Source organism: Corvus brachyrhynchos, unplaced genomic scaffold (assembly GCF_000691975.1).
Source record: "Corvus brachyrhynchos isolate BGI_N302 unplaced genomic scaffold, ASM69197v1 scaffold45, whole genome shotgun sequence".
In the NCBI taxonomy this organism is placed as follows: domain Eukaryota; kingdom Metazoa; phylum Chordata; class Aves; order Passeriformes; family Corvidae; genus Corvus; species Corvus brachyrhynchos.
In genome coordinates this window covers 2,053,339-2,068,062 of record NW_008238361.1, presented here as the reverse complement: position 1 = coordinate 2,068,062, position 14,724 = coordinate 2,053,339, and the positions used below count along the sequence as shown (strand labels likewise).

The window sequence follows — 14,724 nt, the reverse complement described above, 5'->3', positions numbered from 1 at the left end:
CTGGTGTCTGGTTATCCTTGTGCTCCCGAGGATGAAGAGCAATTCCATGCTCTTGTATGTCCTTAAATATTGCTCAGACTCACGGGCAGCCTGGGGCTGGGTTGGTGGTGATGCCATAAATGTTGCCTGAGTGTCCAACTCCCAGAAATTCCCACCAGCCCCGTGTACCCTGCATTACAACCTCTCCTTTAGCCTGGAATGGTGACACTTTGTATCGGCTCGGTATCTGAAAGCAGTGGGAGCTCAGACCCCTCATTTCCCTCTGCCAGGTCTTGGCTGTGAACAGTTCAAAGCAATTTTTGTTGTTTTGTTTAAAAAATAATAATTAAAAAATCCAAGATTTGATTTGGAATCCCCCCCTGTGAAAGAAGATCCTGGAGAGATTCCATCTCCCACGTTTTTACCTGCTGCAAGATAAGGATTTGGCTGTAATTGAGTGTCATCCCAAAGGGAGATAAGGGGTAGGATTTAGAACTGGAAAAAAACCTACATATAATTAGAATAGTACTTTCTGGAAATTCCTGCTTTGGGAAAGATCTGGGAAGTGGGACGGGTTTTGACTTACACTGGATGAAGTGGGGCAGGGAAGGAAGAGCAGGAGTATCCTCACGTATTCCTGTGTAAAATCCTGGGGAAGCACTGGCACAGGTTGGCACAAGTCGAAGAGAACCACTGTGCACAAGCACTGTCAGCTGGAGTTCCAAAATTCCAGGCAGGAATGGATCCCAATGAGAGGTCCTGGGCTGAGCCGTGGGGTGGTGAACCAGGTACAAAGTGGGATGAGAGAACAAAGGCTTTTCCAGCCACATCCGCTTCCATGGTGCAGGTAAGTGGGAAGTCCTTCACTGATAATTGCCTAAATAGCTGAAGAACCAATTCCTTGGGTCACAAAACCACAAAATTTTTACCCAGCTGGTTCCTGCTTCACTTGGACCTGCAGCAGGTGATCAGGGAGTGGGTTGCAGGGTCTGTGCTGGGAGGAACCAACTTTCCAGGCACAAAACAGGATGCTAGAACAGACATTTTCTTAATCCCACTTCAGAAGTTTCTGTCTCATCAAACCACAATCATCTGAGGCCTTTGTGAAGGAGAAGCAATTCTGAACTCCCAGCAGAAATACAGTTCCTTTTCACTTCCAGGAAAATAAGTTATTGCTTCTCTCAATGATTTTTCTCTAGAGAGAGAAAAAGTCATAAAAATAACAAAGTTTATAACAAAGTTTTGGGGTTGTCATTATCTGCTCTCAGTCATGGGATTGAGCTCTCTGCTTCCGAGGAAAAAGTGAAGATTTAAATTTGAAAAATAAAAAAAAGATCCTGTCCTATCCTATCCTATCCTATCCTATCCTACCCTACCCTATCCTATCCTATCCTATCCTAAACCCTCATTGGTTTGATTGGGACCAAAAGGAGAATCCATAGTTCCCAGACTTGGTCTTAAGAGTTTCATAAACCAAAGTAACAAATAGGGGATGACAAGTGGGATCTACCCTACCCTATCCTATCCTATCCTATCCTATACCCTCATTGGTTTAATTGGGACCAAAAGGAGAATCTATAGTTCCCAGACTTGGTCTTAAGAGTTTCATAAACCAAAGTAACAAATAGGGGATGACAAGTGGGATTTTGGGAAGGAATAAACATTTGGCATTTACAACTTGGTTATGACAACGATAAAAAAACACAGAACAAAGTGTTAGACAATAAATAAATAAATATTTTAAAATATATATTTTACGAATTTGGAGAAACTTCGGGAGATTAATGGAAGTTCAAGTGTGGTATTTGCCACCCTAAAGCCAGCAAGGGGACAATGACTTTATAAAATTGCCCATAAAGTCCTGCTTTAACACCCACTTTGACAAGTTTCTGTCCAGATGTTGGGTCCAGCTGTGGCTTCCAACACCTTTTATCCTCAGATCAGGAGTGTCCTCAGCTGCATCCATACAAAGAGCGAGGTGGAAGGAGTTTGTCCTAATGTGAGGCACACGTAGGCATGGAAACACATGTCCAAGCCACATGTGATCCTTGTTAAAATGCTTGGAATACTTGGGGGGGAATTAGGCTGCAGGCCGGTAATGGTGCAAATCAAATCTGTGACAGGCAAGGAGTCCTCACCAGATTTAAGCTGGGTTTAGCTAAAAACAAAGTCAAGTTTTGGGAGTAACAACAAAATATCTGCATTTGTTGGAACTGATTGGCTTTGCTGAGAGCAGAGCTGATAACACTGAGGAATAAAAGAAAGGCAACAAAGCCCAGCAAGCAGCAAATGATGAATTATTCAATGCAAATGTCAAGTTTTAGTAGTGACTGTGGCTGTAAATCTTTTTTTTGCAAGGCTGAGCGTTGCCATTAAGCAACTCCATATGACGCTACATCTGTCGGATTTCTTTTATATCATTTTATTTTTATGGATGCCAGGGAAAAGTATTGGGAATTTCCACGTTCGAATACTAATAACATCATTTCCCCAACTTCTGTCGTCCGCTGATTTAATGTTTGGTTGATTTTTCTGGCAAGGGTTAAATCCATGCCCACTTCAGTAACGTCCCAAGCCGTGAGTCTTCAAATGAAAATGTTCTTTTGTGGAGAAATTTTAATTTTCCGTGTTTTGAACCCGAGTTGGATTCCTTGGGAAGATGGGGAGTGGTGAGGGAAGAGCGAGGAGGTGCCCATTACTCTGCAAGTGCCGGGGGATTCCTATCACATCCATATAATCAATCTGTCCAAGGGTTTCTATAGCTCCCATTATCCCCCGTGCCTCCAGGATAAGGAGCTGGGAACAATCGCCCATTGTCAGTTTATGAAGGAACTTTTTCATCTTCCTTCCCCAAAGACTCAATTCTTAATTAAGTAAATTAAAATTAATTACGGAATGTGTACAACAAGATGTTATCACGGCTGTGCCCCGAACTGAGCTCTCTCTGCTGTGCCTGCGCCGCATCCTCCGTGTCAAAGGAACAGGGAATGGAGGGGACAAGAGGGAATGGCTTCAAACTGCGGGATGGCAGGATTCAGTGGGATATTGGGAAGGAATTCCTGGCTGTGAGGGTGGGGAGGGGCTAGGATGGAATTCCCAGAGAAGCTGTGGCTGCCCCTGGATCCCTGGAAGTGTCCAAGGCCAGGTTGGAGGGGTCTTGGAGCAAGCTGGGACAGTGGGAGCTGTCCCTCCCCATGGCAGGAACATTCCCATCACCGGGTCGGGGCCTCAGCCTTGTAAAAACATCTCTGTACATTTAAGGTCAAGCTCTGTGGAACACTGTGGGTGATTAAGAACACCTTCCAGAGCTGAGGCTGAAAGAGTTTCACTTTTTAAAAGATAATTTTATATTAAGCAATTCCTAAATATCCAAAGGACAAAGGACATTTCCTAACAAACCCCAAAGCACCTGTGTGTGTTTTGTAATGATTTCTTGTGCTTTGTTAGCCAGAGCTTTGAACTGAGCCACATTCCAAAGGACAGGAATGCTGCACTTCCATTAATTGGTTTCCAGAGGAAGATGTTGCCATTAGCTATTGACAAGGGCCCTCTTATTAACTGCCTGATAAGGATGACTTAAGTATCCGATAAAATAATGGATTAAACAGCAAGAGTGAATGAAGGGTATCCTGAGGATCACTGGACCTGCAGCAAAATGAGCACAGTTACTGAATAAAAGGAAAGTGGAATAGGTTATTGAATTGGATCTCAAAACTTTTAGGAGATGAACATCTCAAAGATGTCAAGAGTTTTCAGAAGAGCAAATGTCCTTTCTCCACGAGCTGATCAGAGCCAGGAGACTCCTCAGTGCGAGCTGGGCCAGGCCAAGGCGGGTCCCTTTCCACCCTGGGAAAGGGGGAAAAGAGAAGATGGGTTTTGTGCTCCCTTCCTTCAGCCCCACCTGTTCCCATTTACAGGGAAAGCAGGGTTATCCCTTCACCTCAGACATCAGTGGGAGGCTCCCTGAGTGCAGCTGTTGAGGCACCTTCAGCTGATCTGAATGGACAATATCCAGGGTCTTCCCAAAATGTGATCATTAACGTGTCTTCCAGAGCTGTAACTAATTAGACGGCCTTTAATTATCAGGCCCATAGAGTGGTTCATGAGTTTTTTTAATGATCCTTAAAAGCTGGAATGAGACTTCTTTAAAATGTCCCTCAGTTAGAGGCCTCCTAACTTTTTACCTTCAAAGAAGTTTATTTCTACTTCCTTCTTCAATAAAACCAAGCCCTGGTAAGGCACAACTGATCAGAAGTTCATATTCTCTTCTACTTTTTTCTGGAACCAAAGAAAGAGTAAAATGGCTTAACGTTTCCACTTCTCAGAAAAAGGAAAGTTGGAAAGCAAGGTTTCTTTTCAATCAGCTGCTGGTGGTGCTGCAGAAGGGCATGGAGACCCATCAGGTAAATAACCACCAATCTAAAGTTTCCTTGTCTCAGAAATTGCTGCTTTTAACTCCAGTCGCACAATATGGTTTTTGTTTGAAATCTGCGCGAACTCTTCCCTCAGCCCTGCAGACAATTGCACCTATTCAACTTCTCAGAGTTCAGAAACACGGGGGTGTTTGGAAGATTTTCTGGAGCATCTCCTCAGCAGAGTGTGAGAAGCACAGTCTGATCTCCAAACAAACCCAGCTAAATTTACTCTGCTCCCACCCACCCTGGCGAGGACTTGCCACAGTTCCCTGCTCACACGTCTGGGTCAGGGCTTAACTGCTCCATGAAAATTGGATTGCCCCTCCACAAAGGCTCCCAAAGACATTTGGAGATTTATTTCTCCCTTCAATCTCACTGCTTTTCCCAATTGCTCCACAGCTCTGGCTCCCAGTGCCAGGAGGAGACCTTGCTTGTTTTGCTGCATCACCGAAGCTAAAATGTTTTGCTTAAACCCAAAAATTCCAGCCCCAAAATAGTGGTGCAACGGCTCTGCCTGTGGGGAAGCCTCAGCCAGTGCCACCAAGCAGAGCACAAAATAATCTTTGGAAGTTTTTAAGCTCCATCAGAGCAGATTTGACTTTTTCTTCCTGTTGTTCTGATTGGGACATCACCCCACAGTAGCAATTGTCTCCTGATTTCCAACCTCAGCGTTGGTTTTCATCTGCTCTGAGAGTTGTTCAGCTTCTCCCACTGGATGAGTGATCGCTGCTACCTCTCCAGCCAGCAATCACATCCCTCTCCAGCCTTCATTCCATCGGAGCAGGCAGGACACACACCTCTCCTCTCTCTCCCTACGATTGTTTTTCCAATCATTGGTCGTTTGGGCAGCTGTTGGTTGCCCTATTGGGAGATTTGTTTGGTATTTGAGGAGGAGGAGTAGCACTTCTCAGTAGTCTCAGCAGGACATGGCTGTTTCTCTCCTGAACACCTTCAGATCATCTGAGCCACACTTGGAGCTTTTGCTCCTGTTGGAATCAACTAAAGTGTGTAGCTGTTTATAGGTTGTCTCCAGTCAATCAGATTTGATTTGATTTGATTTTCACAATGTTGACACTAAGAACTAGAATTAGTATGTGGCACTGGATTTCAAAATCAAAAATACTGATATAAAATAGATGAAGATGAAATTAATGTTGCTGTTCAAGAAGACACATAAGGTAGAGCTTGTGCCACACGGTTTGTGCCCTCATGCCCATGACAGAGGAATGGCTGGATGGGGATTGACTTCCCTGTGCCATTCATATTCCCGGTGCTGGCAGTGTCAGAACCCTGGCAGCTCCCTGCAGGAATGTGCCCCTCGCTGAGGGTGTGGCTTTGCCCATGGAAGTCAGAGAAATGTACTTGCAGGTAGAACTCCCAAACAGCAGCTCCAGCTGCTTCCTAAACAGCCTGTGTGGGATGGTCCATTTTGTCCAGAATAACGTGGCACATGCATTTCCTCACTCACATTTCCCATCTTTTGAGGGCTTTGAGTGTCTTTTTGTTCTAAAAAGCATCTTTTCCACAGCACAGAGCCCTGATCCATGACTCAGAGAAGCTGTGGCTGCCCCTGGATCCCTGGCAGTGTCCAAGGCCAGGTTGGACGGTCCTTGGAGCACCCTGGGATAGTGGAAGGTGTCCCATGGCAGGAGTGGAATGGGATGGGTTTTAAGGTCCTACTCTGACAACCAGCACTTTCCCAACAGGAGCTTTCCTGCATTGCTTCCCCTAAAGTAGCAATTTCTCCTTGTACTTGAATGTTTCGTACTCGCCTGTTCTGGTTCATCTGGCATTGAAGAACTCCCAGCTAAAGGTTACACTCAACCTGTGCAAGGAAGAATCACAGAATCCCAGGATCACTGAGGTTGGAAAAGATCTCCAAGATCATCAAGTCCAGCCTGTGACTGATTCCTGCCTTGCCAGCTAATGAGATGATGACCCAGTGTCATTTTCTATTTCTCCTCTTTGTTTGCTTGTTGATTCACAGATAAATCCTCTTTATAGTGAGAGATCCTAATAATCTTCAGTTACAGGGGTTTATAAACTATTAGAGAAGAGTAGGACATCCTAAGGCAGTAGGATTTATAAATCCACAGAGGATCTTCTGATCAATAAAAGAAATAAAAGTACAAAATAATCTGGTTTTTTCATCTGGCGTGTAAACATTGCCATTCTGAATACCATATTAAAATATTGCCTAAATCCTTCTTTGAATTTCCAGAGAACTTCACATCTGGCAGCAACTTGCAAAACATTGCAGAATATTCTGGAAAAAAAATGAAAGTCTGTCAAAGCTTCATCTTCCTCTAGGATGGGACTGAGCAGAACTATTCTGTAACAGACTGAGTTGTGTTTTCTTCAAGCAAGTAATTGCCTTCATGTCTCATAATATGAACCACTACAAATGATGTTCCTCCCCAGGATCCAGAGGCAGCTCCCATTTATATCCCAATAAGCTCCTAATATTGAAGAAATGTGTTGGGTTTCACGTCTTGCATTGGCAGCTGCAGCTCTCTCAATCATTGTTATTAAGGAATATTTGCACACGTTGCCATCTCTGCCAGTTTAGACAATTTTTTTAGCAATTTTGCAAAACAATTTCCCTCCCTGGGTCTCTGCACACGTCGGAACAACTCCACTTATTGAGCTCAGCAAGTGGCACTTTTGGACTGCTATTTCTTCTCGGTAAATCAGCCTAGGCAGGAGTTTCGCAGAAAATGAGGGGCTTTGTTTTAAGAAAGTTCATTGTTCCTGTAGCCCTGCTCTCTTTTATTTCAGACAAACAGACGTTCCCTGGTTTGTTGGGATCGATGAGTGAGGGTATATATTGGGAAGTGGTGTGGGTTTGAAGTGGGATTTGCTTTGATATTTCTGTGCAAATCCATGTGATGGCTCACTGACTCATACAGCTGAAAATAGGTGGTGATATCAAGCACAGAATTCTTTACAGATTTTTTTCCCCCTTTTCTTGCTTAGCTAGCTGCTCTTCCAAAAAATTCAGGTCATTATTCAAATCTGTACTTAGATTAAAACTCCAGATAGCATCACTCTTACTCATTGATGAATCACACTGGAGCAAATTTTGGTCCTACTGAACTCACTCTGTGTTGCCTTAGTCATAAGTTTGTTTGGCAAATCACATGTCATGCTTGAATTAAGCACTTGCTTAAATAAGATACTTTTAAAATACATTCAGGAAAGTTTGCACATCAGATTTATATAGATAAGATTTATATTGCAAACTTGTCAAAGCAAAACTGGAGAAGGAAAACTTCTCTTAATTCTGAGTTAAAACACGGATTTATGTTGTCAGCAACAGACCTAAAGGGATTGCTGGACAGACATGAAATTAAACTTGTTTTCTCAAGTCTGTTTCTAAATGAATTTTAAATACTGGCTTTTGGGAGGTTTTGGAGTAGCAAACTCCCCCTGGATGTAGTGATGCCACCGCCACCCACACGGCTCAGTGTCACCACAGCCTCTGCTCTGCCACTGCTGACACCAACTCGACCTTTCCCAAAGATTTTTTTTATCTTGCTTGATTCCTATGCCAATATCAAATTTGCACTGAATCTTTTCAACTGACACCATATGGCTCTTTACATTAACAGGGCCAATTTTCCCTGAAAGAGGATAACAGGAATTTACCTGAAATTATAATTTAAAAGCTGAACACAAAACAGGCAACGTAAATAAAACCATTTCCAAAAATAGAACAAAAACAGCTGTGAAATTATACTGAAAGGAAGGGCAGGAACTGAGGTGGGGATGGTTATAATAAATTATAGATTATCAATCACATGGCAGATGGAAACAGGGTTTGGTTGGATGCATCCATAGCTCCAGCTCCTCCCCGCCTCGTGCAGGAACATCACAGTGAAATGAACCCTGTAAGCACTGACACATTACAGCTATGGCTGAAAGACGAAAAAATGGAATTTAGTATATTCCAAGCATGCCCTGCATGATGATGTGTCCATGGGAATAAGCCAAATGCAGAAATGAGATTGGCAAATTGCAGCCAAACCACAGCAGGATCCATGGGGAAAATGATCAGCCAATCTCCCGATGCCGCAGCAGACAACGGCTCCACTCCCACCCCGAGCTGGGGAGAAGGAAAAGCACCAGGGGTGCTGCTTAAACACCACCAAGTCTCTCCCACAGTGGAATGGAGACCTGAGAGCTGCTCTTCAGGAAATCAATAACTCCATGCTGTGCCAAGACCTACAGCTCCTTGTTGAGGTTGTCCTGTCATGGGGAGAACCTGTTCTCTTTCCAGCTGGTAATGGAGCAGAACAAAACCTGCTATTAAAGAAGTGCCAGCAGGAAAGGAAAGCTGGGCATGGAACCATAACTTCCCAAGTTAGAATATTTTAATGTGTCCCAGGTGACCTGAGGTCACTGTTTGCTTAAGCTTGGTACCTTACAAATGGAGTTTGGATAATCCGGACAGGTTGGGATTACAACTTCTTGCAGCTTTATGGATCATTTCCCTCGAAAGGATTAACCTGTGACTTCAGGAAAAGCTCACAAAATATCTGTGTGTTTAAAATCGAGAGAGAATTGTGCAAAGAAATTAATTAACAACCAACCACTGAATACTTGGGGGAAAATGGGAATGGATTAATTTGGGCTCCTTGAAAACCTACCTATTGCACTGGCATTTTTTTTCAATTGAAGAGTGAAACCCTGACGCAATTTTCCTGTTATATAATGGCATTATTTTCCACTCCTTTATTTCTCCTTTGTTTCCAAGAATGATTAATTAGTGACACAACTCAGGTACCTGCAGAAACATTACCAAACCCAGCCATTCTTTTGTTTTAGAAGATTTTTTTCCTATACTTGGAGTAGCCAGAAGCAATGTCCTTTTTTGTAATCTCATAGGATTTTTTAGGATTTCAGGGTTAGAAATTCCCACGCCTGTGACATTCCCTGATTTCCCTACGGGATGTCTGTGCAGGCTCCACAGAACTGGTCCCACGTGGTTTGGGCACCTCTTCAGCTCTCTTTGAAGTTTTCAGCTGTTCCTGCTCCTCTCTGCATTGGCTCTCCCATAAATCCTGCCTCTTCCCAAGGATCTGGGCTTCTGGAAGCTGGGTGTTGCAGTGCCCTGAGAGCCACAAATATTCCACAAATATTCCAGAATCACAGAATCTATTTGATTGGAGAAGACCTCTGAGTCCAACCTATGAGTGATCACCACTTTGTCAACTGTCACATCCGGTCTTTCCTTAACACCTCCAGGGATGGGGACTTTATTTAAGAAGAAATTCCTGAGCTGAGCATGGCTCCCACTGTTCCTGAGGAAGCAGGAGCTGCTGTAAAGGTGTGACATTCCTGGAGCAGCTCTTCCAGAGCATTTGTGTATTTATGAAGACCTGGTAGTACATGGAGCAGCAGATCTCAATGAACAGGGCTGAATAGCAATTTGGAAGTGGGAATACTGCATCAGCTTTGCTGTGACTGATGTCTGCATAGTAAAAGTGCCTTTTTTTACACTATTTTCTTAAAAAACCCTTTGACAAGGAAGTACAGGAATGTGAAGCTTGAATACATCTTTCAATCTGCATGTTGATTGCATAACTCCCCATGACAGCTCAAAACTTCCTTTTGTTATTACAAATGTGTGCACAGAGTACTGCAAACATTGTCCCCACTCCTCATTGCCAACGAAACACTTTCATTTTCCTTTTGACTCTTCTTGCAGCCCAGCAAATATTTTGGTTTCTTGATGCACAGCAACGTTGCTGAGAGACTCAGGCTTTGCAGTGATGGCTTCCAGCCCCATTTTGCAGGAAAATGGGGGAAGTACAGAGCACACAATGACACCGCTCCCATACGAGTGACAAGAAGTTTCTCTCTGATTTGCATCAGAGTCAGATAAAGGGAAAATCTTCCTTTCTAGAGAAACATCTCCTGACTCCAATTGGCACCGGCAATTTGGGACAGGGAAAGGCTTTGAGGAGTTTTTTCTGCACAGAGGGGATGAGCAGGAAATGGTTCTCACAATGGTTCTACCCCAGCTGGGGATAAGCTCTGCAGAGATTTTTGGGGGTTTTAAGGGTTTTCCCTGCATGGAGCCATGAAACATTCCCACTCCAGTGGGTCCTGCCACTCCACATCAGCACAAAGCAGTGGCATCAACCTCAGAGCAAGGTGGGCAGGGAAAATGTTGCCATTATGGATCAGTAAGAAAAATTGTTGTATCCAGGCCATTAATCCAGAAGACAGCAATTGTCAAGGGGGTGTTGTTGGGGTTTTTTAGGTAAGCTTTTAGGTGGCTTTATTTTTATAAAAGGTACACTTGGTGTATTTCCTAATTTCTCAGTTTTATCTAGTGGAAGGTGTTCCAGCCAATGGAATGAGGTTGGAATTAGATGACCTTTAAGGTCCCTTCCAACCCAAGCCATTCTGAGATTCTGTGATTTTATGATTTTATAGTTGCCTGAGAATTTATTTTTAGAAAGCAACCCCACTTCTACCCTTGTGCTGAAATCCAGCAGAACTACAGAGCTCTGAGGAGGAAAGGGAGCACCTCTTACTTCTAGGGCAGAGTTTTCCAGAGTCCCCTTTATGGCAAGTCTTTCACTCTGGCTCCTGAAATCTGAATAAAAATAAAAACAGTTTTCAATGCTCCATGAGCATTGAAAGGCTCCATGAGCCTTTATTGATATTTTAAGTTGCAGGATGGGAGTCGCTTTAATTTTTTCACACAAACTGGGGAGTTCCCATGTCCTCAAAACACGTTGATTTTTAAAAAAAAATAAAATTATCTTGTGTTTGACTCCTGAGGTGTGAGATTTTGGGATAAATTCGTGTACATTTGTAAACTTGGTTTTCATGATTTTTCTCTGCTATTTTTTTCTAAATGACAGTTGAGTAAATCTCTCTACTCTTATTTTCCAAAGTGAAAGGGCATAAATACCATCCTTATCATGTACTGATTTTAACACTCCTTTTCTAGTTCCAGCCATAAACATTATTTTCTTCACTGGTCACTGCATTGTAAAGTTACCTTTTTTCTGGTGGTAAAATCCCAGATTTCTGTGGTTTTGAGCTGCACTCGTGCAGGTACCCAATGGCTTTACTTGATAATTCCAAACCAAATTCACCTGGTTTCATATATGCATTATTGTTAACTCACTGGTTGAATTGGGTTGTAAAAGAGCCCAGGCACAGTCAAGAGTAGATTTATCTTTTGAGTCAGAATCCAAGATTTTATGCTACAGGAAACAGCTGCAGCAGGTTCCTTTAAAGAGCTCCCGATGACTGTGGTAACCTCCACACACAAAGCACAATTCCCTTTCATTTTAAACCTTTTTCTTGACACAAATAGTTTTGATGTAAAACTCTCAAATCAGGAGCTTCCTGCTGCTTTTCATCATTGTCCCTTCCTGCTGTAATTTGGGAAATCTGCTATTTTCATAGCTGCCCTTTTATTTCGTTTTATTCGGCGTTGGGCTCAAGATTTTAATTCCATTTTCAACTTTTATAATTTTCATGCAGAGCTTTAAATCTCCCAGGAAGCTACTCCATACTGGATTTCAGGGTTTGGCTGGTAGGTTTTGGTGACCTTAGAGGGGAAAATGCGCAGGCTGCCAGTTCCCTAAACCCTTGGAATAATTGGAAATAGAAATGGTTGGGAATGATACATTAACTCTGAACATTAGGCACTAAGCATGCTTACTGGCTACTTTGATCAAGCTCTTTTTTCCTGACAAAACCCCCTTTGAATGAATAGGACAGAGGTTCCTTTCACTTCAATCGGAGTTCTCAGACACAGGGAGAAAGAAGGACTTCATAAACCTTTAAAAAGACTCCCCTCGTCCATTCATGGAACTCCTGGAAAGCTCAGCACTTTCCCTTGTGCTGAAGTTACTAAGCCAGCCTGCTGGATGCTTTCAGGCTTCCTTCTAGTGAAGATTTCCTTAAACATGAGCTCAAACCCCTCTGTAATGAGCTGGAATCCGGGATGTACGACGGCAGGAGCAGCGACACCGGGAATATTTGGTGGTGTGGATTGTCAGCATCGCTTTCCTACCTGCACCTTCTGAGCCTGTACCTGGCACGTAGCAGAAGATGATTCCTCTGTACACTTCATATCTTGATTATTTTTGCGTATTTACACTCAAGTCATCAGCACCCTAAAAATTCCAGTTCTCTTTTAACACCCTACAGTGAATGAAGGTTTTGGACACCCCACAAGGCTGGACAGCACCGTGCCTTAGCAGGGGCCATTATCACTTCTGGAAACTCTGTTTCTACACTCACTGAGCCTTTTTTTAACTACTTTCTGTACTTACAAGGTAACAACACACAGAGTAAAGAAGTAGTACGTGCTCCTGCTGTATCATGTTGCCATAAGATACTCTGAGCTAATTGTCCAGAAGTGATGCTTCTGCTTGGAGAAGATTAATGCAGTGAGATATGTACTATTAGAAAAAAGAAATCCCAAACTAACAAATAAAGAGGATAAATCTGAAGAAAGACCTCAAAAAATATCCCAGGCTTTAGGCAGCCATGGTGAGAACAAGGATTCCTTGTATTAAATGTCACTATGGAGAAGCAGAACCAAGAGCAAGGATGTGACAAAGCCCCCAAGCCTATACAGCTCTGACATTTCCACTGATATACATGTTTAAATAAAATCCAAGGATTTTTGGTCTATCCAGTGTTCAAATGTGCATATTCAATTCCATAATCTCTATGAAGATGAGTCAGAATTCAACTATTGAACAAATAATTTCGTTTGAGACGTTGTTTCCTTGATTTGTGCATGAAAATAAATTATTTTGTCTACAGCTGAGTTACAGCTCATAATTTTTTACAGCTAGAATTCTTCAGAAAACCTGTAAGATTTTACAGGAGGAAGAGACCAGATTATGTGCTTAAAAGATGGATGGTTCTTAAAGCTAAACTAATGTAAGCTGAAACTTCAGTTCTGCCCATGTTCAGTTCTGTGCAATGACTGTTTTGACTGCATAAAAACCCTCTTCTGTATCCTACAGGGCATCATTTAAAAAAAATTGCATTGCTTGTAGAAGTAAAATAATGGGATGAGTTTAGGACTAGGAGCCAGCTGGAGGGTAAACATGTTTCATTTTTGTACTTTTCTCTTTTTTATTTAAGCAGTAAAAAAGAGCAGAACATGCACACAAAAGGAAAAGGTTATTATTATCTATTGTTCAGCTGTGCTGACTGAAAGGGGGAAAAAATCTTACAGCAGTTTGAAAATGCCTCTTCCTTGCAGAAGCAGAAGGAGGAAAGTCGTGGTGGTTTTTAACTACTCAAGGAAGTACTTGAGGAGGAACTGACTGTTCCAGCAGCCACCCCACCTCTCACAGGGATGTCACCTGTGCAGCTGGGCCCCAGCACACTCCAGGTGATGGCATCCAGGTGGAAAATTCAGCTCATGCAGGATGATGTCACAATCACTGCTCGAAAATGCCAACCCTGTGCCGCTGCCAATTAATCCTGAATTGCTTTAGGGGCACCAAACCCATTTGGGGTGTGGGAAGTGTGGCCACTCCTAGAACAGTGCTGAATTATAAACTCTAAGATAAACCATACAAATTTTAAATGTTTACCTGTTAATTCTAATCCAAGGCAAAAATTGTCTATTTTATGGAATAAAAATATTCTAAGGGAATTATAAATAAGTGCAGTCTAACACAGTTTTGTTCTCTGTTTCTTTTCTCATATTTTTAAAGATTCATTTGCTCACATGACTGAACACTCACCTGATGCTTTCACAGGAGTAGTTAATATAATTTCCACATCTCTTTCCCAGGCTAATTTGGGTCCATGACTGATGAACACAATGTTCTTGCTGCTTCTTTTTCCCTCTTGTGTATTCCTGTGCTTGTTTCATCTTCCTCTCTATCTCTAGTTGACACAATTCTTTATCCTTCATTTTGTAAATCATGTGTTTGTCACGAACAGCAGTTGTATTTGCTATACAAAACCATGTAAATAAAAAACACAACAGGTAACTAAAAATAAAAGGCAATTCAGAGACTGAACCTATTTTTTTCTAATTTTAAAAAAAGGAAATTACGTACAGTTGGCACAGCGATCCAAAGAGTGAAGTTTTGAGTAAGAGTTTCAGCTTATTTCAGAAGGTGACGCTGACAACTCCTGTGAGAGCTCTAAGGTAGAGGTGAGAGAAGCAGCTGCCTGGTCTCAGGGTGTCAAAATAAAATGGAAGTGAGGAGATATTTGAGGTACTAAAGGTCTTTGATGAAGGGTTTTGCAGACTAATGTCAACTCTTGCAGGAAACTCTGGATAGGCAGAGGACTGAGGCTTTGTCCAGGTGAGAATTTGGGA

At 42.5% G+C, this 14,724-nt stretch overlaps 1 long non-coding RNA gene across 2 annotated transcripts in view; it reads right to left on the bottom strand.

The window, feature by feature from the left end:
• LOC108447099 overlaps positions 1 to 14,718 on the bottom strand; it is a 15,994-nt gene extending 1,276 nt beyond the window's left edge. The window contains exons 1-3 of one of the 2 annotated variants that reach the window (XR_001862501.1): positions 14,459 to 14,718; positions 14,138 to 14,351; positions 566 to 1,174 (exon numbers count right to left, since the gene is read on the bottom strand). This is a non-coding gene — a long non-coding RNA (uncharacterized LOC108447099). Of the gene's footprint in view, positions 1 to 6; positions 1,175 to 14,137; positions 14,352 to 14,458 lie in introns of those variants that run through there. The other variant, XR_001862500.1, reaches the window with a different exon arrangement.
• Positions 14,719 to 14,724: the final 6 nt, after the last annotated feature.